Raw genomic sequence first — 18,678 nt, forward strand, 5'->3', positions numbered from 1 at the left:
TCCCCACAAATCATTACTTATTTCTCAAACTTCAAAGTTGAAAGTACCCAAAGCATCATCTTTTCACTCGCATTATTTTTGCATTAATATACAATTATTATTTGAGAAAATTCTGTTTTAATTCATTTATGTGCATAAACATGTTGATATATATTTTCTTTGCTCTTAAAAAATTCAAATTCAACCCATTTACCAGAATCACCACACCTCTTCATACCATATCACACATTACAGTTTTTTTATTCTTGTGATGCGGTTGCGGATAAAATTTTATTTGTACAAATGATACAATGCAAATTATGGTTAATTAATTTAATATGCTACTCAGTGTGATACTCAGTGTTATAGAAATCGGTAATCGGGGAAGATCGGTTAAGCGACTTTATAAGAATTAATTGGTGAATCGGGGATTAATCGGAGGATTAATCGGTAGAAAATCGGAAATAAATTAATATTATAATATATATATTTATGTGTAGTACATCATAGAAAAATAAAAAAACTTGTACATAAACATAAAATAGAAATCAAGTAAACAACACGTATCTGCCACGATACCCATGACTTTACCTCCCAAAACTTCACCTCTCTCTCTCTAAAATCCTCTTTCTCCCTCAAATCTCTCCCACCAAAAACCTCTTTTCATTATTCTCCCTTCTCCCCTTTATCCCCGGTTCAAGAAAATCAAAAACATCATTTACCTCTCTCTCTTTCAGCTGAGTTTAACAAAGAATCATCCTCTTATGACTCCTTCATTTCGCTCCATCGGAGTCTCGATTTGAGCTACTCACATGTCGAATTGACCTCTGCAATGAGGCAAAGGTCAATTCTTAAGTTCTTAAAATGGGTCTCATCAAGATCAAGATGTTACTGATGAAGTTATTTCGTATTTTGTCGATAATTTTAATCTAGTCAAGATCAACTCCGATGTCACTACACCAACGCAGTCATCCAAGTTTCAAGTCATCCTGATTACAACTTCGATCGATCAACTATGTTTATAGTGACCCGATTTTTTCTGTTTGACCCGAGTTTTGACCCGATTTAACTCAAACCGTATAATGGAGTGATTCACCAAAACTAGATCGGCAACATCAATCTTGCTGATAAATCGGCCGATTTATCGCCGGAACGCCCAATTTCTGTAACAATGGTGATACTATGTGAACCGGGTACCTCTAACGGCGACATGTGACTTCACATATACTATCCCCTCATCAGAGATCGCGGAATCAGTACCATCCATTATATACATTGTGTAATCCACAATCTGCGATTAATACAAATAAATATACGAATAACAGAAAATACAATAAAAGGATATAACAAGAGAAGTTCTCGAGTCCAGCGTATACTGTTTCCTTAAAGCTATTACGGCCCTCACCGTATTTGCGAGTTGTTAGCCTCTCAGGATAAAATGAGAAAACGGCGTTGCTGCACGAACAACGCCTTCAGCGAACAAGAACGGGCAAGAAACTATCACCGGAAGAGAAAAGGGTTTTTGTGTAGAAGGCGGCTGTGAGATATGTTTCGAATAAATGATAAACCCTGAACCTAGTAATGAGAATATATAGGCTCGAGGGAAAGGTGTGCGCTACTTTACGCGTAATTGAATAAAACGCATTAATTAATAATCAAATCCATAATTGAATCAGAATTATTATTTCGCCAAATCAATTATAATAATTCGTAATAAAAAACGAATTAAGAATTTAAGAGCCCAAACCCAGTGGAAATTAAATTTAGCAAAACTAGTCTGTAATTATTCGGGCCAATTTTATGCTACATTCATGTCCGCACGTCGCACACGCGGGCAAGCTCGAAGGCTTCGCAAACCTCGGATTGCCCCTCGAAAACCTAAGATTTGCACCCCCCCCACGTAGGTGTTGGAGCAATACATAAGTAACACATTTGAACACTACATAAGTGTTTTACTATATAAAGTTATGCATTCTCCTTTGCAAATTCAATGTGGGACTTTCATTATTCTACACAAATTTCCACAACTAAAGGACTAACTTTGGATGATCATATCTCATCCATCTCTTAGTCATATTGAGTGATTCAAAGTGCCTCGGAAAGCTCTCGCGGAAGAGAACACGTTCCAAGTGTCACTTGTCGCGCGCACGCGACATTCGTCCATTCAAACTATGGCTCACATTGACTCGACAATGTGGGGCTACTATCCACATTTTCCAACAATCCCCCACATGGATGAGATTGATATTCAGTAGTACACACCAGATAGACAGACACGGAGTTTGACTTGGTGATAGTTTCTTCGATCAGATATAGCATACGATAGGTAGAGAATGCTCCTTGAACCTTCGCTCGAATAAGCATACCGACTTTACTGGTAGACAGTAGACATGCTTTTCCTTGAACTGTTCGACCATTTGTGTAAACGATGATATACTTATCACTATATCCTTTCTGACTCGTTCAGTTCTCATGAGTATGTCCATTTTGGCCATGGAAAATCGTCCTGGTTCTGCGAGAGTTTCTAAAGAATTGTGTCTCGCAATTCTCCTATGAAGCGGCCCCACTTCTCTCCCACATAGGTGATCTTTATCTTATAGAGTAACCCGCATTTACTCAACTGAATTCCATGCGTTCACTTATGAACTCCATGTATTCCCCAAAAGATCATTAAAAGCTCAAAAGCTTAACCTCGTACCATACGGGTCTCACTGTTTCCTCATTATAGGAGCAGACCAGGGGTTTTCCCCACAGTAATTTGGTCATCATGATTTAGTTGACCCATTGAACCAAGTTCTTGGGATCTCTAGTCAGCATTGGTTGGGTGTCCACCATGACGCCGTTAAGCAACAGGCTTAAGGCCCATCCCTCTCGATGATTTCTCAACCACTTCTCTTAATAACCTTTGGTTAGCGGATCCGCGATATTATCCTTTGACGGTATATAGTCAATAGTGATAATTCCGGTTGAGATCGATTGTCTAATAGAACTATGTCGTCGTATATGACGAGACTTTCCATTATACATCGTGCTCTGTGCTCTACCAATAGCGGATTGACTGTCACAATGTATCCCTATTGCAGTCACAGGCTTTGGCCATCTTGGAATTTCCTCTAAAAATTGGCGTATATATTCATCCTATTCAGCGCATTTATCTAGTGCCACGAACTCAACTTCCATCGTGGAATGAGTTATCACAGTTTGCTTTGAGGATTTCCATGAGATTGCCGCGCCAGCTAGTGTAAACACATAGCCACTCGTAGACTTTAGAGCCTTCTTACTGGATATCTAGTTCGCGTTAGTATATCCCTCTAATACTGCTGGATATCTTCCATAGTGTAGTCCATAGTCTCGAGTTCCTCTCAAGTACCTCAGTACCCTTATGATCACTTTCCAGTGATCAGTTCCCGGATTACTCGTAAACCTACTTGCTGATTGAGTATGCAATGTCTGGTGTTGTACAACTCATTAGGTACATCAGACTTCCGATTATCCTCGAGTATTCTAACTGGGAAACCACTACACCTTTGTTCTTAGATAGATGTAAAGTCATATCCACAGGTGTCCTGGTTTTCTCAAGGTCATCCTTAAGAAACTTCTCAAGGATCTTGTCAACATAATGAGGTTGACTCAGTGTGAGTCCTTCTAATGTTCTAGAAATTTGGATTCCTAAAATCACATTTGCTAGTCCCATGTCTTTCATGTCAAATCTTGCCTTTAACACGTCCTTTGTAGATTTGATCACTTTGTCATTGCTTCCGGCAATAAGTAGATCGTCTACATACAATGTCATCATGACATAACCATTGTCATTGTCCTTGACATAACTGCTTTCATTATCTTTGTAATAGGCACAACTATCACATTAATTGATCTTGAAGCCATTGACCAACACAACCTCATCAAATTTCTCATGCCACAATCTGCGAATAATACAAACAAATATACGAATAACAGAAAAGACAATAAAAGGATATAACAAGAGAAGTTCTCGAGTCCAGCGTATACTATTTCCTTAAAGCTATTACGGCCATCACCGTATGTGCGAGTCGTTAGCCTCCCAGGATAAAACGAGAAAACGGCGTTGCTGCACGAACAACGCCTTCAGCGAACAAGAACGGGCAAGAAACCATCACCGGAAGAGAAAAGGGTTTTTGTGTAGGAGGCGGATATGAGATATGTTTCGAATGAATGATAAACCCTAAACTTGATAATGATAATATATAGGCTCGAGGGAAACGTGTGCGCTACTTTACGCGTAATTGAATAAAACGCGTTAATTAATAATCAAATCCGTAATTGAATCAGAATTATTATTTCAGCAAATCAATTATAATAATTCGTAATAAAAAACGAATTAAGAATTTAAGAGCCCAAACCCAGTGGAAATTAAATTTAGCAAAACTAGTTTGTATTTATTCGGGCCAATTTTCTGCTACATTTGTGTCCGCACGTCGCACACGTGGGCAAGTTCGAAGGCTTCATTAGCCTCAGATTTCCCCTCGAAAGCCCAAGATTTGCACCCCCCTGCGCGCACGTAGGTGTTGGAGTAATACATAAGTAACACATTTGAACACTACATAAGTGTTTTATTATATAAATCTATGCATTCTCCTTTGAAAATTCAATGTGGGACTTTCATTATTCTACACAAATTTTCACAACTAAAGGACTAACTTTGGATGATCATATCTCATCCATCTCTTAGTCATTTTGAGTGATTCAAAGTGTCTCGGAAAGCTCTCGCGGAAGAGAACACGTTCCAAGTGTCACTTGTCGCGCGCACACGACATTCATCCACTCAAACAATGGCTCAAATTGACTCGACAATGTGGGGCTACTATCCACATTTTCCAACACATTGTTCCCTGATCAGCATTGTTCTTTGATCTGATCAACACAAACATATATATTTTAAATATTTTTCTTTGTTAATATTCTAATTTACATTAATAAATTTAATCATCAATTGTCTGAAAGTGTATTATAAGTCAAAAAATTAGATAACAACTGGAACCTATCAACTTGTCCGCTCCATGCATCATTTTTCAAGGACGCTAACCGTAGTAAGAGTACAACTGTTCAACTATAGCAAGAGTGCAAATAATTCCAGATCGTGGATGGTGGCGATCAAGCAGCTCCGCCGTAAGAGTAAGTATCCAAATAATAGAAATCAGAAAAAAAAAGAAATAATAGAAAGCGATGAAAGAGTTGTGATTTGGTAGAAAAAAAAATTTGTCTAATATAATATTAAAAAAAATTAAGAATACTCAAGTAAATATTAACAAAACTAAAATGTTACTCCCTTCGTCCCGACCAAATCTTTACGTTTGGTTTGGTTTGGGCACGGATGTTAAGAAATATGTATAAAGTAGTGAAAAATAGAACGGAAAATAGGTGAAACGGTGAGAGCCATTGATTTTTAATGTATAAAAGGGAGATATAGTAGAGTAAAAGTAGTGTAAAAAGCAAGGAAAAGTGAAAAAGTGGTGGGACCCATTGAATATTTTTGGTAAGTTTTGAAATGTAAAGAATTGGATATGACATCCAAAAAGGAAATGATAAAGAAATGATTGGGAAGAGGGAATATCATTTTGTAGATATTATTTTAACTAGTAATATAGCCCGTGCTTCACACACGGAAATTATTCAGAACATACAAAATATTTCAAATTTAGCTAACTCATGTATTTTTATCAAATTCTAAATACTTTAAATCTTAAAATAAAACATCAACAACAATAGAAATAAATAAGCGATAATCACAAAGTAAAATCGTGAATTAATCAACAAATTATTTATATAATAAATGAAATAAGTTCCCCCCAAATTAATGTTTAAAAAACTTTATCATCAAATTCTTTTTAAAACTTCAATGATCCTCTTACCGGTTGTCTACTAACTTCTCCCCGAAACTACAAAATAAAAGAGGTCAAAACATAAATTTAAGAACTCCTACATTTACAATTGAGTACAAAATTATAAAACAATTTGCTATTGAGTACATTTAAGAACTACAGACTTTATAAAACGATTTTTTTTTAAAATTTTACATTCCATAAAAACCTGAACAACCATTTTTTAAAGTAGTACTACATGTACAAAATTAAATATAAAATAATGTGATAAATGAATTGGGATGTTTAATTAGGTCGGTGATATATACACACACTCCATTTATATGTGCGCCCCCAAAATTAACAATCTTAAATACCCACTCCACTGTTAGTTTGTCAAGATTGCAATTTATCAACTTGATTAAAATAAAACTTGTGTGATCATTTTACTTTTATTTTCACTTCACCCGAAAGGAGTCTAAATCTTAACTTTATTTTCAATAAAATGAAATAGTAATTAGCTAGATAATTGATTTAACATGTAAAGGAGTTTTAGAGCATTTTAGTCTCATAATGATTTTAGTCTCATAGACCATAGTGAATTTTGGATGTGCACACGTACATGAAAGGTGTGCACGTTATTATGTAAATATAGGAGCCCATTATAATTAAAACCTAACATACCTGATTTTGTGAAAAAAATTATACGTGAAAATTTTTCCTTTTTTTCATTCAGTGCAGTTATTTTTATTTATACGTATTTGTCAATCAAGTTTCATGTTTCATTTTAGTAAAGATGTAAATTTTATTTTTTGGAAAATAAACTATACTGATAATCTTTAGAAAAAATAAAAAAAAGTTAAGAATTTTTTTGGTTATAATCACAGTTTTGGTCATAACTGTGGCAATAAGAGGCGGATGATGGTAGACAATAGACATTCCAATCCTTATTTCGAACCCTGAGAGGAGGTCATATTACGAGAAGTAGTGAAATTATTCTTATATTTCTCACATAATATGTAAGAGATCTAGCAAGCAAAAAGTCCTCAATATTTTAAACGTGCCCAATTCTTGCAACCAAAATCACAGCTCATACACAGCTGGGCGCTTGATAAACATCAAATACAGCCGTGAATAAAATATTCAGCTCAACAAAGCTATAATAATGAATCAATCGAGAATTTTCAATCTGTTTAATATGAAACTACAAAAAAGTTTTGGTATACATAATACATGATTACTCAATTAATTAAAATATAAAATTAAGTAACGCCTACAGAAAGCATACAAAAAGTTGGAATGGATAAAAAAATAATCAGCTTTTTTTTAATTTCATTTCTTACATGTAAGATTATATGTAGTATCTATGGACAAAAGTTGCAATTTAAATGATTTACATTAGTATGGATGTCAGAAGAACGTTCTGCAAGTGTTTGCCCAAGCTCAGGGCTCCTGCTTGGCTACATGTCCGTAGGCAATCCACCATTTTTAGCAGCTTCTAAAGCCAAATCTGCATTACTGGAAAGCCCTTCATTTTCTCTACTAACCTAGGAGGTTGCGTTTGACATACGGAGTTGTTGTCACAATCGCAGGTGAGTGGTCAGCACGAGTATTGGATAGTGCATTAAGATCTAGGTTAGGTTAGACAAAACATCAAAATCTAGGACATTTCACATTCAAACCAAGTTACTCGTCAATGCATTCCATATGAAAATTATGATCACAAAGAAGACCACGAACCTACATTGCACATATATTAGTATAAACATCAATAAATAGGAAAAGCCATAATTGGATTCAAGTAAACTTGCATATGTAGTTTTTATAGTCATGTTAGGTCAATATCTCGTATGCTAAGGACTTCTCAACATATCACCTGCTATTTATATATTAAAAACCAACTTCTTGCAAATCAACCCAAAGAAGTGACCAAATGCAATAATCAAATACAACAAAAAATATAAATGATTCTATAGATCTTCTCCAAATTAATAGAAATATCAAGATTAATAAAATAAAAATCCAAGAAAAAAATAATAAATTAAATAATGCCTCATCTCCAACATTGAACTCTTTCAGACAGATCGGGCACTCGCCGCAATCGGTTGGAACAGCCTTAAGAGTGGATTGTGGAATTTCCATGATGAGCGCTTCCACTGCTTCTCTCTGAGTTCACGTCAAGTGGAGTCTTGGTTGGTATGCAGCAGTATTATATAAACTAATTAGAAGAAAAAATAAAGTAGAAAATCCAAATACTTTAATTACAATATACATAAATTGTGAATACTTACCAATATTTCATACAGGAAAATAAAAACAACCTCGTGCTCTTATAATTTTACAACTAAAGTAAGCATAAACTTCTTCATCAGCAAAAATAACTCCTATTTATATATCCACACAACTATGAATCCAAATCTAAAAAGTAAAGTAAACTTTCACCTGCAATTTAACGCCCTCTGCACCTAGCACTTGCAATAGCCTCAGCCTGCACATATCACCTTTGTACAAACCACAAGAAGATTTAGAATTTATATTATCCTCTAGTAGCATATCACTGATAAAAAAATTTAAGTTTAAGCAACTAAAAATTTATAATTGAATTAATATTCTCCTTTCGCCCCAAAAGTCATATAAACTGTAAAAACACCAAAGCCTGAGACATAAAATGTGACTACCATATTTTGAAAAGAAAAATTAACTGTTTGTAACCTTGCCCAATAGGAACTATTAGTCTCCTAGGATTTTAGAAGGCGAAAATAGCGGGATCTAACACAGTAATATGCAATTCAAGTAGTTGGAAACACACAAATATATATTATTTGGAGGAAATACGATATTTATCAATCAATAAACACTATCCATCCATAATAGGCTAAAGATTAGGAATTTAAAAAGAGCAATTTTGTTGGTCTTTCTCATAGCATATTGTTAGAAAAATATAACTAATCCGCCAATCGTGTATCAATAGCAAATGTAGAAGTTCTTGATCTGTTAACATAAAAGCAACCAGCCAATTTTGTATCAATAACAAACATAGTAGCTGAGTTTTGCGATAACCACTACTTGATAAATCTTATTTAAACTTCATTCAGTCAAATATATATACTAAATTGCACTGTTCAGTTTTAAAGTAGGTTGCAATCTCAAGTATTCGGACTGTAAACAAAAGGCCTGATCAATAGAATTGTCAAAAATTTTAAGTCCCTCGTTTACCTGGTCCAATAGGACGTAACGGATTAAATTAAACTATATTCCAGTTTATAATTTGAACGTTTATAATACTTAATATATTTGCATTTAAATGGGTTTAAAATTTACAATTAAAGTGTAATATGCGAAATATAACTTACCTGATTTTCACCAGAAAGAATAGGACTTTCAACAGGTTCAACGCCATACAGCTGTTATAGAATAAGAGAGATTTTAAAAGAATGCCTGAAGTTCTATCAATTAATAAACTATAGAGTACATATTAGAAAACAACTAAACACTAAATTCAAGCATACAAAATTGTCCATTGTTATATCTATCGAAAAGTTGAATTGAAAAGGTAACCTTGGTATCTATTGTGATACTTAATGTATTCAGTTAACTTCACTTCTAGATTGTAAATATTATCATTGTTCTTTAATTAAAGCTTCTGTAGCCTGTTGTTATAGACCCAATGGTATAATGGTATAAGTAGATGTAGAGCCAATAGAAAATATGTCAAGATTGGCATCACAAATAAGTTAAATCGGTCTGGAATTAAAAAATATGGTAAAAAATGTAAAGATACGTGAAAACTATGGTAACATAACTTTTGATTTAGCAAAATAAGAGAGAGAATATTCTAGAAAAAAATAGAGTATCTCTTTGATCCCTATTTACACAAAGTAGATTGATTTGAACTTTACAACTAAGAAAATGTACTTGTTTCCATAATATTCCCAACAACTAGAAATTAATTATTATTAAGAAATTTTTTAATTATTTAATCGTCAAAGAGGATTACATTGTACCTCATCAATACTCTAATCTGAAATGGACATCAGAGCATGTTCTATCCATTGAAAACCTACACAGGCAATTTAAAGTGATAGAATTAATTTCAAACTTCATCGACCAATCAAAAACAACATAATTATAACTAATAAATTATGCAGATGACCTCCTATGACTGCTGTTATAATTTCTATGATCTTGAAGATTGTATCACATTCATTATATAATTTAGCTATCTACAAATGGATTACTCATTAATTTTAGATACTTAATGAGATTTTAAGTTTTAGGAGAGAATAGTAGGAGAATACATTCTATAAGTGTGAAGTTATAGAAATTATAATAAAGTTTTATAGCAATGCACTTTTTAATAAGTTGTTTGCTACTTATACCATAATCAAAAAATATATATTATAATCTACAATATTACACATGATCAATCATGGATAATATTAAAAGGCTTTAAATTACTAAAATTTCACATTAAGAAAGATCACAACCTGATACTGTAGAGATATGTAACTGTAATATGCACCAATGCTAGAAATTACATCTACCATTCATACACGATTAAAATTTAAAAAATGAGCCAACCGAAAATATTATGGTACACAATAAAGTAGTACCTTGAAGCAAATTAGAGAACTCAAACATTATTTTGTTACTTGCAAGCGGAAGCCGCTTCTGACCTTAAAATAGAGAACAAATCAAAGTGAATGTAAACTAAACATAGTTTCTGCACATTATTGTAATTTAAGATAATGACATACATGATTTGTCCATTAAACACCGTTCTACCCCGTCAACAAACACAAAAGAATCACCATTCTTAACATTTTAGGGAGTTTGAAATCTCTTTGAAACTCTAAACAAAAATAATACAAAGACTATTATTAAGACTTGAAAGATATAGGAAGCCATATTGAATAAAAAATGTTATGAAAAATAATTTCAAAAATAAATAAATAAACATCTGCATAACCTGTTTCAAAAATAATTTCTTAAGATCTTCACCAAATCACCAAACTTAATGAAATAACATATATATTAGAATGCAGATGCCACCATGTGACACCTACCAACAAAATATGAGTTAACAAACTGAATGAAAACTTTTCTTTGTTGCATTTTGTCGAACACTTTGTGGAATATTGTATATTAAAATTATAAATAAAAAAAATCAATTATAAACACCACTTTATCATCATCGTGCGTGTTGTTGATACATCTGCAAAGAGAATATGACAAAAAAGGCTATACAAAATGATTAACTCATATTCATTTATCAACCATTCAAAGACGAAAGTTGAGAGAAAGCAAAATAGTCGAACTACGTAGAGTTCTCTTTGCCAAGAGAAAATTGTAAACAATTGACTATTTTTTTTCCTCGAACCTAGAACACATACAACGGTAAACCATAACATAATATAACAAATTATAGATAGTGTGTTTGCATCAGAGACTCTTACCTTTGTGTGTATATAAAAAAGATCATGGATCAATATTAGGCCGTCTCTGAGAAGATAGATTTCCAGATGTACTCATGGAAAAACATTACAGAAATCTATAGCCCCAAAACAATATAGAGTTTTTATTTTTACTAAACAAAAAAATACAGAAATCGTAAAAGCGAACCATCGGCGTGATAAAAGCAGGTGTAAATTTGAATTTGAATTTTACGTACATGGAGGAATCAAGGACGAATGATAGGCCTGTTATGGCGACAATCACGTTAAACGGTTGATTTTACAATATTAGATTTGATCTGATTTACATGGGTTTTACCCGTATAATCGAATTATTTAACTTGAATCAATTTTTTATTGTAAAAAAGAGTAGTTTTGTTAGCCGGAGGATCCATATTTAAAGTACATTTACTAAAAAGGACAAAAGAGTAGTATAATTTTAATTGGAAGGGAGGGTATTTAGCGTAATTTGAAAAGTTCTTTGCTAGCAATTTTTAGGAATACTAGAAATATGCCCGTGCTACGCACATGGGTTTAGTTATTTTCGTAATTATAAAAAATGAAGGAAAAAGTTAAAAATTTGACTTTTTCTTAGATTATATTTAGTAAAAAGAATACTAATAACTTGGATAGTAATTATATGTTCCAATGCCCCATCTTCGAACGAAATAAAATTTGACCATTTTTCCTTTTCGTTCCCAAATAATGTGATCGTGGCACGCACATGTTATATTTTTTGTTTTTTAGATTTAAGTAAATATGATCATAAAATTTCAAATTTCTACAGAAAATTACATCAATATTATATTATTCATATTGAGATTCTTAATTTATATTCAAAAAATAATTATACAATAGATTAATTATTTTTATAAAATGTAATATATGTGTTATTTAATACCAAACATTTATAATGACATAATATTGTCAAGTGATAAAAAATAGTAGCATCATTCTCCGTCACGAAATCTTAGTTTATCATTAAGAGGGAGTTTAACGAACTACTTTCGTTTTAACGAATTGCTTCCGTTTTAAGAAGTTATCGTTAAATTTAAAGAACTACTTTCGTTTCAATAAGTTATTATTAACATATATTTTTTCTCAATTAACAAAATATTTTCCTGAATTTCTGTTTAATAATTTTTATAAAAAAATGAAAATATATTTTTTCCTCCGTTAATACAAAATTCCATCCACAAACTCATCTTTTTTTCAAAAAGATATTAAAAATGCCAAATTCTACTTTAATTGACCTAAGTATTTTTATGAACGAACAATTATGCAAAATAAAGATTTGTGCAAAATTTATATATTTTTAACATATTTCATTTTATTTATTAAGTAAATAAAATAAAATATTTATAAAATCATTAGTGATACAATAATATTTCAAAAATAATTAAATCATCTCAAAAATTTACTTTATTATTTTATGAATAGGATATATTAGAATAATAGTTGAATTGACTTCTACCTTGGTACAAAGAGGGGGCTGCATGCAAATTTAGGATTTTCGGACAAAATCTTCCATTGCCGGCAGCATATCAATCCTCACGGTAACCTCGATAAGCTTGCATCACTCCAAAATCTGCAAAAGGTACTAATTCTTCATATTATTCATGCCCGATTACTTCTACAGAACTCTGTTATCCTTCAATTGTCTCAATCGGTTAGTAGTTATTGTTATAGTTTTTGTGGACTGATCTGTATGCTAATTGAATTAGTCATTCAATTTATATTGTTCTTAACTAATGCATGTAAAGAGTTAATCCAATCGTTATTGTTTTTGAATAGTTACTGGTACTAAACAGAGTTCTGTAGAAATTGCTATATCCATTCACAATTATGTGTTTTATTTGTTTGGAGTAATGGGAATTAGTTCGAAATGCGATACTCTACAAAAATTGTACATTACCCGTGGTTATACTCGGTGCCCAATTTCGATTATATCATCTTGCTCTACTCTGTTATCTTGAATTGTGGTCTACTGTGCTTATTTCATACTATATACTAAGTTAAAAAATCTATATGATAACATATGTCTAGCAAGTGCATTTTATTTAGCTCTAATTATTGTTCGGATTTTGTGTTAATTACGTATGGAATTATGATATCTCTGTCTTGACTCTACATCTTGGTCTCGTATTTACTTTACACTATTTTCTTTAGTTTTGATACCATAGAAAGATATTCAAAAATAAATATTGAGTTCCCCCATGTATAATATTTTAAATGTATTTCTCAAATATTTTAGTCCAACTGCATAAATTGGTAAATTTTATCATATAGTTATGAGCAGTTACATGATCTGTTACTTTGAGGTTAATGTAGAAATTGCTATATGAAAAACCAATTATGTGTTTTAATTGTTTGAAGTCATGGGTATTAGTTCAATATCCCCTACTTTTCCGTAATTGTACGTTAGGTGTGGATATACTCGGAGCCAAAATTTTGATTATTTAGTAATGGTGAATATGGCAGGCTTTAGTAATTTTTATACATTACCTAATCTGTTTGATAAGGTATATCTAGCAAGTGCCTTTATTTAGTTCTAATCTATCTTGGGATTTAGTGTTAAGTACGTATCAAATTATGATATCTCTGTATTGACTCTGTATCTTGATCTTGAATCTCGCTTTACTCTGCTTTCTTCAGTTATGATCCCATATAATAAACATACCTGCTGCACTGCATCGGAACTGTCTTTCTACTTTTTATGTGAAATATGTGTTAATAAGTTTACAGAGATGCCAACACACATTTATATACATTCTGTAAGAGCCATATTGGTTGTTTATATTGCAGAAATGAGTGGAAATTCTGGTTTCCGTAGTGCAAATATGCAGACCTTGAAGGACTCAGAGATGGTATACTAAAATTTTCTATAATGATTGTAATCTACTATCGTATATCCAGAGGTTTTGCCTCTAAATTTGATGTGTACTCTTGATATATGTCTACATCAGCTTAGGCACTATAACGAGGAACATCCATCTTTCTTTGCAACTCTTCCACGTGAAGGCAGAGACCTTCGTGAAATGGTATGCAAATTAGTATTGTAATACTAATACGTATCTCCTCATGATTTAATCTTATTGCATGACTGAAAAGTGTAATTGGAGTTAATATTTAATAATTTAAAAGTACTAATGCATACATCATTTTGTCAAATTCCGGAAACTACCTGATAACTTCATTAATAGTCTTGAAGAATCTATTCCAAGCAAACTAATACTTGTACTTGCTACTGGACATGAAACGTATGTGAGTTTCAAGAGGTTTGAACAGTCTCTCTGTCATATGAAAGAATTCAACATTGACTGTCGCGGTTTGTTCGGTTCCGATATGATTTACTCTTATAAGGGGAACATGAAATTCTTTGTAAATTGTTTGAAGGATGACCTCTGCGAGGTTATATACTTCAAGAATAGGACAATTCCACGTGGCACATTATATGATCAAGGTACGATACACAAACTATTCTTTGTTAAACTGTTGGACTGCTAATCTTAAATTTTGCTTCTTATGAATGAACTATTTTTTTAGACCTAGTGACTGGTATATGATGGAAGTTCCCGGTGTTTCTTAATAATCCTGCAGTTCAAGTCGGAGAAATCTTAAGAAACCTATTTTCCTGTTACAGTAGGTTATTTTTTTTCTAAAATTTTGATAATCAGTTTCTACATGCAATATAAGCAAGCTGGACTTTAGTAATTGTTTTACTTAATACTTTTGTATGTTAAAGTTGGTACCTAATTATTAATCATTAACAGCCAATACCCGGACTTCTGGAGGGCATTTGGGAAGCTGCTCCCACCTAAAGTCCAGTTTTACATGAGAAATGGAAGTCCATATGAAGGAACTTGTTCCAAAACTGAGAAGAAAATGCATGGCCTTCAAGATCTTGTGCAAGATAATGGTTTGAGCGAGACTGAGAAAGTTTTGTTCACCTACTTCGGTGAAGGAAACTTTTTTGTTATGATATTTGACAAATCAAATGTTGAAGCAGTGTTGCTTGATGAAGATTCATCCAGTTCAGGTTAAATTTACTTCACAATATATGTAATTTTTTTGAACTATTTTACATATCTGGTTATTTTATTTTTAACTTATTGTTCTTTATAATATAGAATCAGATATGGAGATTGTTCAAGAACCTGTTCTGATTCCTGTAAATTTGGAAGCCGATGTCCATAACAATGGCAACATGACTTTTACTCATGTTATGACAATATCCAATGTGGACAACACATGTTACGGAGCGGTACATAATTAATTTGTGATATCTAAATTACTAAAAAAATTATAACACAGCAGCCCAACTATTTTTAATACTTTGCCTTTTAATGTTTTTTTACATCTTCATTTTAGTATATCCCGAGCTACATTCAACAACCAAATCACAATTGGGAATCTGGTGACATGGTAACTTTAAGAACTGCTGATGGGGATTGGGATGTCACTATTGTGAAATCACAGTAATTTCCAAGATTCTCAGGTGGCTGGAATCAGTTTTCTAGAGATAATAATATTGATTTACATGAAACAGTTGTCTTCGGTTTGTTGGAAGAAGATGAGGCAACAGTTTTTCTTGTGACTTTCCCAGATAGGCCTTGAAGTACTATGTTTGCCTAAGTTAGATTCAAATTTGCTTCTGTTAATCTTTCAGACTATTCCAAGACTATTTTTGTGTAAAAGTTTTATCATGACGGGCAAGCTATGTTGGAATTTATTTAGTAATGTTAACTTGAATTATTATATCTTTTTAGCATTTAGAATTTGAAATGCTCTTTCCGATTAACTACAGAAAAATTTAAGTCATAAGATATATGTATAATCTACTATAATGTGTGTTTCATATTGGTCTTGGAGGATCACAATGTATAGAGTTGAATATATAACAGATTTTTAGCTTTTGTACACTTCTTTATTTGTGATATACGGAGATTAGAAAAATATAACTAATCAGACAAAAACTATGTAAATATAAGTATTCGGATAAACTGGAGCAATAAAAGCAAGTTTAATAAATTGTGTGGATTGTTGACCATATTTTGGAATTATTCCGTTACAACTAATAATATTCAACAGAGAAACATATTTACTTCCACTATGGAATAGTTAATCAATACGTGGCAGATCCTCTTATGAAAAGAAGATGTTTGGGATCTTATAATGTTAGATATATTTGAGATGCCATGTCTAATCTGTTGTGTTTAGTTTCAGAACTTAATATCAGGACTTACTGGAAATCAGAACTTACTGAAGTCAGAACTTATATAAGAACTTAAGGCCGTCAGGATTTATATCAGGACTTAAGTGCAGGTACTTCAGATAAGGAATGCAGCTGATTTACAGGAGAGGATCTGGACTAAAATAATAGAAGATATGCATGAAGAGTTGGACAACTAGAAGACTTGTAGAAGATAATATCTGATTGATATATTTTAGGAGACATAATTATATTCCATATCAATTAGAATATATCTTGTAACTGTGTACTATATAAACACAGCTTAGGGTTTACACTATATATGTTATTATTTACGAGAACATTATTAATTGTAACCTAGCAGCTCTTAGTGATATTGTTCATCACTGAGAGAGAACAAATGTTCTATTGTAACAGAGTTCATTATATTGAATATACTTGATTACTGTTACATACTTGTGTTCTAAATTGATTTGATTATATAAACACTATATTCAACCCCCTTCTATAGTGTTGTGTGACCTAACAAGTGGTATCATAGCCTCTCTGTTGATATACAAACAGTGAGATCCAGTTTACAATCATGTCTGAAGAAACACAAACTCCACCTAAGCCCACCAAAACTCAAGATACTCAAAACAATCAAAGCCACAGTCGATATGAGACTATTAGGGTTCCCATACTGAGACCATCTGTGTATCCTATATGGAAGGTAAAGATGGCTATGTTTCTGGAAGCCACAGATCCAGAATATCTTGATAGAATTAATGATGGACCATATAAGCCTACCAAGCTCTCTGTTGCAGTTGCTGATCAACCAGCAAAGATGATACCAAAGGAGAAAGGTGATTACACACCTGAAGACATCTCATCTATTGCCAATGATGCCAGAGTAAGGCATCTACTTCATAGTGCAATTGATAATGTCATGTCAAACAGGGTAATTGGATGCAAGACTTCAAAAATATGGGATGCTTTGGAGACAAGATGCCAGGGAACTGAAGCCATCAAAAAGAACAGGAAGACCATACTTACACAAGAGTATGAGCAGTTTGACTCAAAAGCTGATGAGTCATTAACTGATTTATATGACAGGTTTTCCAAACTTTTGAATGATCTGTCACTGGTGGACAAGGAATATGATCTTGAAGATTCAAATCTAAAATTCCTTTTAGCTCTTCCTGAAAATTGGGATTTGAAGTCTACTACCATAAGAGACAACTATGACCTTACTGAAACTACTTTTGATGACATTTATGGTATGCTCAAGACTCATGAGCTTGAGATGGATAAAAGGACCAAAAGGCATGGAAGAAAGTCAAAGACAGTTGCTCTTAAAGCTGAGGAAGAATCTCCTAAAGTGGTTGTCTCAAAAAGGAGCAAATGAAAGGCTCTCATCATACAGTCTGATTCAGAGTCATCATATTCTGATAATGATGATTCGGAATCTGAAAATTTATCTGAAGTGGATGTTGATGCAGAGATGATGCAACTGTGTGCTCTTATGGTGAAGGGTATCACAAAGATAGCCTACTAGAAATTCAGAAAAGGCAAGAAGTTTTCCAGGAAAGGTGGAAGTTATGAAAAGAAAGAGTTCAGAAAGTCTGAAGGCAAAGGAGGAAAGTCTGAAAGAGGAGACAACTCAAGTGTCAAATGCTAAAATTATGGTAAAAGAGGCCACATCTCTCCCGACTACAAGAAAGGAAAAAGTGATAAAGGCCAGGCACTTATCACAAAAAAGAAAAACTGGGCAGACACTTCAGATTCTGAAGAAGAGGTGAACTATGCCTTGATGGCAAATGCTGATAGCAGTACTGAAACTGCTAAATTGAAGGTACCTCATTCAACTCTTGCTTTTTATACTGATGATATTTATGAGCTAAGATTATATCTGAAAACCATGTTCATTAGTTTTAGAGATCTGACTTTAGAAAATGAAAGAATAAAATCTGAAAGTCTTGCTCTTAGAAACATAAATGACTACTTAGAAAAAGAGTTAGTTATATTCCATCAAACTTAGAAAGAAAGAGATAAGGCTTTGTATGTTAGAGATGAACTACTAAAATTGAATAAATCTCTTAAATCTAAACTGGAAAAGGAAAAGGAGATAATCAAAACTTGGACTAACTCTGGAAGAACAACTCAGAAAATCTTAGAAAATGGAAATTGAAAAGAAGGTCTAGGTTACCTAGATGAT

At 32.7% G+C, this 18,678-nt stretch overlaps 2 long non-coding RNA genes across 6 annotated transcripts; one reads left to right on the plus strand and one right to left on the minus strand.

Moving 5' to 3' along the window:
* Positions 1-7,677: 7,677 nt before the first annotated feature.
* Positions 7,678-11,610, minus strand: LOC141676976 (uncharacterized). 5 transcript variants are annotated; one of them, XR_012557268.1, is made up of 6 exons: positions 11,488-11,610; positions 11,273-11,367; positions 10,430-10,492; positions 9,821-9,876; positions 9,170-9,220; positions 7,678-8,317 (listed from the first exon to the last, which is right to left on the minus strand). It is a non-coding gene; the product is annotated as an uncharacterized LOC141676976 (long non-coding RNA). The 5 variants fall into 5 exon arrangements; XR_012557270.1 differs by lacking the exon at positions 10,430-10,492; XR_012557269.1 differs by having other exon boundaries at positions 10,430-10,487; positions 11,273-11,586.
* A 2,933-nt stretch (positions 11,611-14,543) lies between these two features.
* Positions 14,544-15,925, plus strand: LOC141676874 (uncharacterized). The gene is made up of 3 exons (XR_012557187.1): positions 14,544-14,911; positions 15,043-15,533; positions 15,641-15,925. It is a non-coding gene; the product is annotated as an uncharacterized LOC141676874 (long non-coding RNA).
* The last annotated feature ends 2,753 nt before the right edge of the window (positions 15,926-18,678 follow it).

This window comes from Apium graveolens, chromosome 8 (assembly GCF_009905375.1).
Source record: "Apium graveolens cultivar Ventura chromosome 8, ASM990537v1, whole genome shotgun sequence".
Classification (NCBI taxonomy): domain Eukaryota; kingdom Viridiplantae; phylum Streptophyta; class Magnoliopsida; order Apiales; family Apiaceae; genus Apium; species Apium graveolens.